The 12,043-nt window shown below is 39.3% G+C and overlaps 1 protein-coding gene across 1 annotated transcript in view; it reads right to left on the bottom strand.

Annotated features, from left to right (window-relative positions):
* Positions 1-10,280, bottom strand: part of mc5ra (melanocortin 5a receptor) — a 19,371-nt gene extending 9,091 nt beyond the window's left edge. Inside the window, exon 1 of the mRNA XM_005742948.1 lies at positions 10,195-10,280. The gene's annotated coding sequence lies outside the window, so the exon portion shown is untranslated. The remainder of the gene's footprint in view (positions 1-10,194) is intronic.
* Positions 10,281-12,043: the final 1,763 nt, after the last annotated feature.

Raw genomic sequence — 12,043 nt, 5'->3', positions numbered from 1 at the left:
TTAAGTACACACTGTTGTTTTCCGATTTTTGGGAATCATATTGTTGGTGCAAAACTACTCTGGACTTGACTGGACTAAAAATAAGTGAAAAAGAAGCCAATGCTCAAAGAAAGACCTTCATAAAACCTGGAGAACAGTTGCTCAAATCCGAGAATTATGAGAAAGTCTATTCAGGGACAGAGGACCACAGAAAGATCAAGCTGTTGACCCTGGCCTGCAGTCTAATTGGGCTGCCAAAAGATGTGCTGGAATAATACTGACCCATGGACCTCCAATCTCCCTGTCATATGGATATGCTGCCAACAAGTGCTGCCAGAAACCACAAAGGTCCTGTGACCTGTACCCTTGTGGCTCAAAGCTGTTTGGCAACATTAAATGGATCTAAACAATATGAGGCAGGTGGCTATGTATTTGAATATTTTCTATGATGTGTGTCTTCTCACACTGGTTTAAGGATTTGGCACATATAAATACTTTTAAATATCTCTCACAACATTTACCAGATATATGGAAACTGATGACTCTTTAACCAGCTTTGACTATTTCTGTTTCTAATGCTCAAAGAATGAAGATTCATTATTTCAGCTCGCAAAGGAGATGAAAGTGTTTTCTGAAAACTAGAAACTGATGCTTTGCAAAAAAAATAAATAAAAAAATCATTAGCAAGCTCGTGAAAGATCCGTTGCCTATTTGCTGGCTCTTATGAAAAACTGAAATTTTATTTCAAATATTTTTCTGTTTGAGACAGAGCTAGACATGAACACAGAGCACAGCAGAGAATTCAATCACATTTGTGCCTGGATTACTAAACAGTCCTCAGGTACAGCCCCTGGGCACAGTGCCAGGCCTCAAAGGAGTCAGAGGGCTGCTTAAATACAGAGTCTTTTTAAAAAGACACTTTTTTTAGGTACACCTTGCTTGTACCGGTTTGGAAGCCTTTTGCATATCAGAACTGTGTTAATTATGCATAAATTGAACAAGGGTTATGCAGCTGCTGCACATCCTTGAAGCAAATCTCCAAATTCACAACATCCCAAAGGTGCTCTGTTGCATCTGGTGACTGTGGAGTTTGAGTAATGTGAACTCACTGTCATCTTCAAGAAAACAGTTTGAGGTGATTTAAGCTCTGTGACATGGTGCATCATCCTGCTAGAAACAGCCTTCAGAAGATGGGTACAACAGTCAGGTGGGCTGTGGCATTTAAACGATGCTTAGTGCGTACTGAGGGGCCCAAAGTATGCCAACAACCACCAGCAGCAGCCTGAACCACTGATATGAGACAGAATGGATCCATTCTTCAAGTTGTTTATGCCAGATTCTGACTCTAGCATCTAAATGTCACAGTAGAAATCGAGATTCATCAAACCAGGCAACATTTTTCCAATCTTCCGTTCCAATTTTGTTGGGCCCATATGAATTGTACCCTCAGTTTCCTGTTCTTAGCTAATAGGAGTGCTAACAGTCAGCTACTGGCACCAATATGCTTCCTGGTTTGGTATGTTGTCCGTTATGTGATGCTCTTCTTCATACCATGGTTGTAAGAAGTGCGTATTTGAGTTACTGTTTCTTTCCTGTCAGCTCAGTTTGTAAATTCCTTTTGAGAATTGCCATTCACTGTGAACCCTAGAGATGGATGTCCAGGAAAATCTCAGCAGGTACCTGCAACCATGGCACATTTAATTAAATCTTTATTCTGATGCTCATTTTGAACTTCAGCAGTTCATCTTGAAGATATATACAGTTGCGCCGATGTGGTTTTGGTTTTATGTTTGAAATAACAAACAGTTCAATACGTGTACCTAACAAATAGTTGGTGACTCTTTTAATGGCAACCTGAAAAATAAGGCAAAGACAGAAGTGTTAAAATCTGCAGTTCCTTGATTGGCCATTGGAGGCGGGCTCTAAATCCAAATGTCTAAAAAGGATCACAGTGTTCGAGGTTTGATTTAAAAACACATTCATTCAAGGCTTAAAATTAGGCATGCTGCTGCTTTGACTCATGTTGGGAAAACATGTGACCTGCTGGGCCTTACCTAGACTAACTCAAATCACTGAAATGAAGCGCTGCATCGTAATTGTGGTGCAGTGCTGATGACTTTTGTAGAATCTTAAAGAATTATCTGATTAATGATATGGCTTGCTCTCAGTTATTTCATTAGTCTGCAACTAGCACTAGTTAGCAGTAATATATGAACTTTAACCAAACAGCTTAACAAGAAAGACACTGGAGACAAAGTCATGTACTCTGTACTTTCAGAATCCACATATAAACATGCTCCAGATAGCAGTCAGGCCTGCTGCTGCAACCTGACAGGGGAAAACGAGGAGAATGGGCTGACCGAATAACGTCAGGACTTGCAGTTCAGTTTTTCAAGCGGCAATTCAAACGACAGCTATCTTAAGCTGATTATTGATGAGATGCAATCGCTGTGATGGAAAAATATAATTTATGTTGGAATTATTTAGAAAATGTCACAATAATCAATAAACTATCAGCCACAATGGGTTGACTGCAGAACACAAAGATAAAACTGACCTCAGTACCACAAAGCTTCTTTCAGGCATGACCCAAGTGAGTTTCATAAAATGTAAACATGTGTACAATATCCCACCTGTAACTTCTACAACTACAAAAACCTCAACGAAATACTTGAGAAAACTGCCTCAGCTCTCGATGACAGGTGTTTGAGATTCTGTTGATTATCTGCGTCACATCATTTCAGTAGTATTTCGTGTTGCAGCCGTGCTTGTTATGTTGAATTCAGATCTCAACATCGAAGCTCCCGGGAATCATTGCCATGTTCATAAAATCAAGACTTTGCCATGTGACATTTTCTATTTCATGGGGGAAAGAATTAAAAGAAGAAAATAAATGCGGCCATAAGTGAATATGTATGTATCGGAAACAAGACTCATGGGCTATGGTAGTTAAAGTGTTATTAAGGAGCCCAGTGAAACATTTCAGATATCTTTAGTCTTTAGTACATCAACAGCAGTGGCCAGCAGTGAACCAGCATTGATACTATGTTCTTTTGTTGTCAGCCCAGCTTCTGAAAAAGGAAGCTAATATGAAAATGTCAAAAACTGCATGTCCACTAGTACACACTTCTGGTGGTCTCCAAAAGTGAGCAGTCTCTACAGCCCCCCATGTTAAGGTCATAGCGTGACGTGGCCTACCTCATGCTTCGACTTCTTAGCAGCAGCCTAGAAACCTAAATGATTTGAGGAGAGGAAGAGAAGAGGAAGAGAAACATCTGACTAAAGTACTAAGTCGTGTTTTGCTGAGTACTGTGTTTTTTCCCAGATGTTTGGTTGATATTACGTCTCTCTATTAAAATGAGACTACCATGTTCAGTGCTTTGTTGATCTCATGTCGTGTCCCAGTCTTGGAAAGATCCACTGCTCCATCCAGAACCAAAAGGGCACATTTGATCAAATCTGGGGTCTTTTTCTGACAAACTTCTCTAACTTTTAATTTAAGGATGACTAACTGACTAACTTTGCTTATTCCACAGCACTCCGATGTGTGTCTGTGTTAATGAGAATGTGAAGCTCAGTGGTGTCGAAGCTAACTTCTGTGTGGTTTGTAAGGAAAGGGCTTGTTAGTATCAGTCGCCCCTCCTGGGTTGTGGTTTGTTGTTTGTTTGTTTGTTTTCTTTTTTCTTTACATATGTTCTAACATGAGAAGTTCTGTTTTGTATTCAATGTAACAAGTTTTTTGTTTCCCTTTTCTTTTCTTTTTTTTCGTAAACTGCATCCACAATCGCTCAATAAAAATATTTTGAGTAAAGTGAGGCTACCATGAACACTGAGAGACTGTTGATTTCTTTCTAAGAGAATAAACTTACAAATTCAGCTGGGAATCAAATAAAAAAAATGTTTTATGTAAAAAATAAAAAAAATCCTTCACTGTATGAATGTTGCATGTTTATAGATGTTTATAGTTTTCTTTTACAAGAACTGGTATTTTTTATTTTTAAATCTGATTCACACAACAAATTTAACCTGCTGCCTGTTTTATAAAGTGTCATTTTGAATGAAATCAATAAGACTGGAACCTTTCGCCCTGTACTCTTTTTATTGTTAGAGGCAAGTTTTAGATCATTGTACATAATTTCCTTCAGGATTATTAAAGCATTCTCATTCTGATTTTAGTTTGGACTCGCTATAGGATGAGGCATCACCTCCATCATACAGAAATGCAGGTGCAGGTGTTATGACTACGTGCAAGGCCTCAGTACATCACTCCCCCTGCAGTGATATTTTTAGATCACTTCATTTTCACATGGCTTCAGTGAGGTTGCTTTTTTAAATTCCCTTTCATAAAAGCAGAAAACAAAAACAAACAATCCTGTTTCCTGAATGTCTTCTCCTAGAAGTCGCATCACATTAGCAGAGGCACAGGAGAGGCCTCTCAGTATTTCATGAAAACCACAAACTACTTGAAAGTCTAAGAGCGAACAATTTGGGGTTTGCTGATGAGTCAGTGGCACAGGCGAGAGTGACTCATTAATAAGAGAAGAAAAAGAGAGAGAAAAACAAAAAGCTTTCATTTAACACCCACAAAAAAATTATCTTATGAAAATGTGTGCAGGTTGCTGGCACCTGTGCAGCCTGCATTAGAGTGTTTAGATATTATGTTTCCTGCTTATCTGAAGTGACTTGTGTTGCAGTCTGAGGATGCAATGTTTGAGGCAGACAGCAACGTGCAGATGTAAAGATGTAAGCCATTGTGCTGTGTAAACCACACTTTCAGGTATCATCAGTGCCCAATTCTGTACCTAAACACCCCGTGCTCTACTACAAGTCGATCCCCCACTGGCTCTCATTCATAATTTCTGGTGTTGACTCAAAATGTAGCTGTCATTTCTGTGAGCGTGTGTTCACACACTTACAATAACCACATTCGCCTTCAGCTCCTCCGATCGTGGGCTCTCTGTCTTTGTCTCTGCCTCTTTGTTCTCCTCATTCGGGCTCTCTATTTCTCTCCTGGCCCATTTTGGTCCCAAACCAACACTCTGTGGTAATAGTACCAGGGGGAGGTCGGTTATTGATTGATTGACAAAGAGTCCTTGGTGCCTTGATTGTGGCATCAAGAGAGACATCATGAAACGCCTTCGCTGACAGCTAATGATTGTCTGACTTCACAACCTCACCAAGAATGCACACTATCATCAGTGTTTTGAGTTTTCAGTAATCAACTGATTAGGCAAAAAAAATGCTTAATCATCTTTTCCAATGTAAAAGGATCATATAATCATGGAAAAACATACAAATTTCCAAATATACCTGATAACCAGAGCAAAAATCCATAAATAACCGCAAATGAATGAATATTACAGCTAACAGATTTATTATTATTGTGAACTGAATGCCAAAAGCGAAATACAAGAACAGCTACTAAACCCCTGTTGTATAGTTTGGTGAGAAAATTATTTCAGTATTCATCTGGGAGATAACATCAAAATACAAAACAACCGTCTTCAAGTGGCAGCTTATGTATTTTCAGGTACCTAACGTTGTCCTTTCAAAGAGCAAGACAACAACAATTATACGCACTGGCACAAATGTAATTAAATCTAATCGCATGCATGCGGTAATGACAGACGCACAAACACCTGTGACTCTCCACCGTTTGCAGAGGTTGCTGGCATTTCATCTTCTCCCAAGACACACGGAGAGGAAAGGCGTGAAAAATATGGTTGAAGCAAAATAAATAAATAAATGTTACCCTGACTTATATGAAGAAATGACCAGAAAGATTATAGCAGTTTGTGCAGCAAACAAAGTCATAAAAATCGCTGAGATCGACGAGTGCCATATTCACCTTAGCAACCAAGAAGATGGGGACACCATTTTCATCATTTGGCATATTCGTCAAAATGCATGCATTGTGCATGTAACCTTTAAAGATCCACCCATGCTGACTTTTAGAAGAGAAAAGATTTAAGTGTCTGAGCATTCAAGGCAGCTAGATTCTTGTGAGCTTACCGTCACATCCATTTTTCCATATTTCAGTCACATTGGACCAATCAGGGTCCTCAAAGGAACGAATCAATGTTGGTTCATTGCTGTAGGTGTGATTTAGGTGACATAAGAAAGATGGTTGCACCTAAATCATTCACTTGGCTGTCAGTGTGTGTGTATTTATTGATATTTCCAGTTTTTCTAACAATTTTTTCAAAAGTCCTTTAAAATAAAAATAATTATTAGTTTCTTTTTATCGGCCAAGTATATTTGGCTGTGAGTACCTTTAGTACACACATTTTAATGACAAAAGCACAAGGATTCAGCTTTCAGAGCTCCTCATCCTGTAACTGTTTTTCTGTTAGGCGCTCTGTGTGTTTGTCTCAGCATCTGCGACGTAGTTCTTGTTTTTCCCTTTTCCAATTTCCAACAATTTGCCAGTTTTTCCTTTTAGAGGGAGTGTTTTGAAAGCTTTTGATTGATGATATTGTGTCAGAATTTTTGAGGTTAGTCTTGTCCAAGGTAAATGGTCAATCAGGTTCGGCTAATTGGGAGTCTCACTCGATACACTTCTGCTTAATGGAGAATTGCTTTTCCTTGTTTTACTTTTTTTAAAATTCTGATTAATTGTGATAATAAGTAAACACCTAAACAAACTCCAGGCCAGCAAATTCATTTCGCACATCAGTATCTAAGCAGCAGTGTTCCTATTATATTTCAGTGCTTGGCCTTACATGAGACATCCCTGTTTGCTTGGTTTTTGTCCCCGCTGTCAATGCTCTAAAAATGTACTTTATGATCAAGAAAGCAAATGTTTAAAGTGACTTATTAGCTTGATAGCGCTGACATGACACAGGACAAGCAAAAGCTCAGTGATTTGATCTTGGGAGGACACACAAATTCCTTTGAGGTTGTATCAGGAAGGGCATCTGGCATAAAAATGTGCCTGTTCAAATATGTGGAGCTACCTGCTGTGGTGGCCTCGTGTGAATAAGGGAGCAGCCTGAAGAAAGATCATAAGTATGACTCATATGCCATGAAGCAGGAAACCACTGTCCATACCACACAAGCACAATTACAACATCACATAATGTTTTTTATAGATTTAGTTAATGAGCGTTTGGTGCACTTAAAGCTGTACAATGTGGATTTCATTTCATATGCATATATGCGCCGTGCGGGCTGAATTTTAACACACGCCTTGTTTTGTATTTGTCAGTGTTAAAGAAACAATCAGTAGAGGCGCATGTTTTTCCTCCACACTGTTTTATTGCTGCTTTTGCTCAATGCCTGTCTGGCCTTGCTCAAAAACACAATTATGAGCATGTGAGTAATACAAATGAAGCTTCATGTTTCCTTTAAGTAAAAATATCAAGAATATGTGCTTTTATTTTCTGTACCTTAATCATTATAAGGTACAGAGTCTTTTCCCTTATGGTATATACAACATGTATATGAACGTGTCATATTTCAGGCTGTCTGATTGCTATGTTGACTGAAAGGACCGTCAGGCAGAACACGGGGCTCAGACAGCTCACGGTGAAACAGAGCCCGAGATGCCGCCGCCGGCGGAGCTCCTCTCGCTCTGATCCCCGACTAACCGAGCAAAACACTGACAATCTCAATCTGCATCTGATCTCATGATGTGACCGTGTCCAATCGCAGTGGGGTGGATGATAGCAAATTCACTATGGTCAGGAGCCTCTTCAAAGGTTTCCATGGCTACATTATCACAAACATACTGTTAGTTTCTTTTTTGTTTTTTCCCTCTCAGACAAATCCCCCAAAAATAACAGCACCATCACCATTCAAGTCATAACCTAACCCTGCCTGCCTTGTAACTGCTTCAATTCTTTTGCTAATTAACTACTTGTGAGCAGCAAAAGAAACACTTAAAAGATTATTTAAATTATGTGTCAAGATAGCTGACTAGAATATCTGTTATACCACATATCAATACTGTTATGACTTTGCATTGTGTCCTTGATACTACACTGTAGACTTTAGCAAAGACTCAACGTACATGAAACCTTTTTATCATGACTGATAGGATCACGCTCAGTCTTTTTGACAGGGGTGCGGCACGGTGAAATACAGAGACAGGCTGCTGAGGAAATTGCTGGGTTACCTCTTCCTCCAGCCTCCTTTTCTGGGCTCATTTCTGCCTTATTTTACATTTTCTTTTCCCAGTGCTTAAAAACCTGTCAGCATCGTGTAAACACTACTAATGGCCACGGCTGAAAAGGACAGTCACAGCATTAAATGAAAGGCATAAAATAATTATTTAATTCCATAAAGTACAGATGTTTCTGATCTTTAGAGAAATGTTTTTGAAAAATCCTTCAAGCACATGAGACTCTGGAAAATAAAAATTTCTATTTACCTTTACATATTTACAGCCAACAAGATGTCTATAAATTCTGTTCATTTGTATAATACAGTCCTCAGTTCTACTGAAAGAGGAACTTATCAGTAACATAATAGCTATATTTGTTGCTATATATTTAAATGAATATAGCAACACAAGAAATCTGGCAGTGACTACAAAAATAATTTCTACAGGTGACTGAAGCTGCACAGTAACTATATAGAGATATAGACTTTTATACCATTGGACTATATTTGCTTACAGCTGGGAAATGTTTTACAGACTATTTGGTTATAGCTAATAATTCCTAACAAACTAACGCACTTTATCACATTAATGCATGAATCCCCTCTATTGGCAGACAGCAGACCTGAGACTTCTAACGAAACCTTGACGTGAACGGCCCATCACAATATTTGATGGATAAGTAATTTAAATTAATTAAATTCTGTAAATCATCAAACTGAATCACTCAGCCCTGCCTGAAAGGGCTATCTGTGTCTTCGTACAAGTAATAACCACGCGGCTATTTGCCAGCGTGTTCTGTCAAAGCCAGCGGAGGCTTTTGAGTCCCTAGTTACATGAGCTTCAACGCAGTTACTCGTCATAGATTCACAGATGCCAAAGAAACCCATGTAGAAGAGATGAACGGGGCATAATGCAAACCAAATAATAGTTGTGCACGGAGGCGTGTTTTTGTTCCCCCAGCAGGAGATGTATTTATCAGAAGCTGCAGCTGGGTCAGTCAATGAAAAGGCAGCTCGTCGTCTCACACAGAGAGACGCTGCTTTGCCCCTGTGGTGACTAAGCTCAGTGAGAAAATCATATTTCTTCCAGACAGTTATTACAGTGACAATTAGACCAAAGAAATCAGGACATCTCTTTCAAAATGAAGGTGGAAATCTGTCATGTTTTCTTAATTTTAATGAATCAGCTTTTACTGAGTGTTGCTTTTTTCTGCTCTAATTAAGTGACACACAAGGCTGACATAACACACACATAAACTGCCAGCAGCTGGGCAGCAGCATGCTGAAATGAAACTTCCTTACAGCTTTTCCTGGCAGCGAGTTATGTGACACTGTGATCAATGCATGGATGCAGGAACTTAAGCGTTGCAGCAACTGAACATCTGGCAGTGTGCCATTGGACTAAGCAGCATCTGGCTTTGTGTTTCCATAGGAAGTAGCTCCAGCAGCATAAAGAGAGACCTTATCTGACTCAGGCTCTAACACTGGTGTAAAATCAATGCTGCACATTTCATTTCCTGCACAAATCATAACAAAAGCAAAAGAAATCGATGCATATTACCACCCAGCTTCAGTTCCCACAGACAAAGTTAATGCAGGATAAAATTCCTGCCACCTTCTTTCATGACTGAGTGCAGGTGTCGCTGCACAGCTTTGAGGCAGAAGCTTATGTGACAACTTTGCTGTACAGTGTGTTTACTGAGCTGCAGAGTTTAAAATCAGCAAAGTGTGTACTAGGGGGCTGCAGACTTGCTGATGACGTACAAGTTTAGAATATAATGCAGTGCGATTTATGGATTTGGATGAAGCTGCTGGTCAAGTCTGACAATAAAGAAATAAACAAATAAATCTTGTCCAAATATGACGTTTATCATGCTGCTGCAACATCTACACTGATTTTCAGATATCTGAGAGGATAACAATAATAATAATAATAATAATAATAAAGTAGTGACAGTGATAAAATCATAGGTTCTGGTCATCCCATAATATCATCTAATTATGTATCTGCGTTGGCTTTGATAAAAGAGATAATTAAAACACAGGATGCCTTTTGAGCTGTGCTGGAAATACATAAAAAGTGGGGAAGACAAAGATTCAAAAATGACTCACCTCTAGCGGTATCTGTGATTCAAATCTTTTGCCACCTCAGATGGACTGGATGGTGCCTCTGTGGAGCATCAGATCGGTGGGTTTACGCAACGTGAGAGTGGAGATGCTGAGCTGTGAGAGAGAGGGAGCGGGCGAGAGAGAAAGAGAGAAGGAGAAGAAGAGAGAGAGGGGGGAAGGAAGAGAGAGCGAGGGAGAGAGAGGAGGGATAAGGAACTCCCTCTTTAGCTCTGACAGTGTTGACACGACACGCAGCCACTTTCAGCGATTTCCAGCCTGCTCTCGCTCACAGCGGGCTGGTGGCAGCAGCAGCCAGCAGCACTGAGCTTCCCACATGCTGATGAAGATCGTGTATGTGAGAAGCTCCATCTTTCAGCGCTTACTGTAGATGTGACTTGATGTAGGTCAGCAGTGCTGTGATAATGAAATGAAGTTGATATTTCAATGCAACTTCTGAATGATTTTTAGTGCTGTTGTTGGGTTACACTTCAAGTCAATGCAAGTGCATACTGTATCCTTCTGGGAGGGGGTTTAGAGTCCAAATCAGTGCACATACACCTCCTCTCTCCTGTAGGAACAGACCTGCACTGCAGCTATGTTACTGAAGCAAAAGAAGCAAACAAAATACTAAATGCATGTTTCTGTGGGCTTTTAGTTTGATCTGCGATTTGTCTAACTTGAGGTTCAATCTTTTAATCTACTGCATATATTGTACAAGTTGTTTTATACTTTAGGATTTTCAATTTTCTGTTATTTTACTGCTTTTCCACTTTAGATTGCAAAAATAGCTGAGAGAAGTGTTGCTACCCATGGAAATGCTTCAAGACATGAAGGCAGCGATAATTACATGGGTTTATATAGAGACGTGATTTGATTGGTACCTCCTACAGAAGCCGTTCTTGTTTGGAAACAAAGAAACTGATCTTCTTTTGAAACAGTACCTACAGATGGAAGCAAGCAGACCATATTTATTCATATGGGACTTTTCAAAAACAAGATCAACAAAGTTTTTCAAAAGCCAGTACACAATGTACAAAACTAAAAACCAATACAGAATGTACACATTAAGAAAAGTAACAAAAGAAATAACATGGAGGAATTTAAAAAAAAAAAAATATTTTGCAGTAAAAATATGCATTAAAGGACCTGAGATGGTCAGTCCAGTGGGGTACCTTTAGGACCACTGAGCTCGCCTGCAGCCCTAACCACAACTCTGATATGATTAAGTGGTTAAGGATTTGGATGTCTGTGGAATGTATTCAAGCTTCTCATGTGATGCCATGCACACATTGCTTAAAACTGCGGTAATGCCGTTTTAGGCACAATGACTGGGGGTTGTCATCCATCCTGACACAAAATACAGATAAGCATCCAAAGTTTAGTAGACTTTCAGATCTTGTTCTTGTTTTTAATTTGAACGGTTGTTGATAACAAAATGAAAGAGATCATGTGGCAAGAATTCAGGGTTCATAGTTCTGAGTATCAGGCCTTGACAGGCTTGGAACTGCATTTCATCCGGTGGCGTTGTAGATCCTGTTAAAAATCGATGGAATTATGAACACAGAAAAGTACCATCAGACTTTGATCCACCCTGTACATCTGCAAATCTTCTGATCCAATGTCAATAATTAATGGCAGTGTTTTCTCCTCTATTGATATGCTGTTAGTGATTACAATGAAATGGTTAGAGCTTAACTGATATTGAAGTTCAATCAAGAAATTAAATGTTGTGCTTTAAGTCAATATTTAGAACACAGCTTTTAATACAGTGAGGAATCCCTCCAACAGAAAAAGGCTTTACTCTGCAACCACTGGTCATTTCTAATCCAGAATAAATATGAAAACAAACTAT

Source organism: Pundamilia nyererei, unplaced genomic scaffold (genome assembly GCF_000239375.1).
Source record: "Pundamilia nyererei isolate P.nyererei 1_Seehausen unplaced genomic scaffold, PunNye1.0 scaffold00125, whole genome shotgun sequence".
Classification (NCBI taxonomy): domain Eukaryota; kingdom Metazoa; phylum Chordata; class Actinopteri; order Cichliformes; family Cichlidae; genus Pundamilia; species Pundamilia nyererei.
The sequence above is the reverse complement of the archived record's forward strand: the minus strand, read 5'-3'. Positions and strand labels throughout refer to the sequence as shown.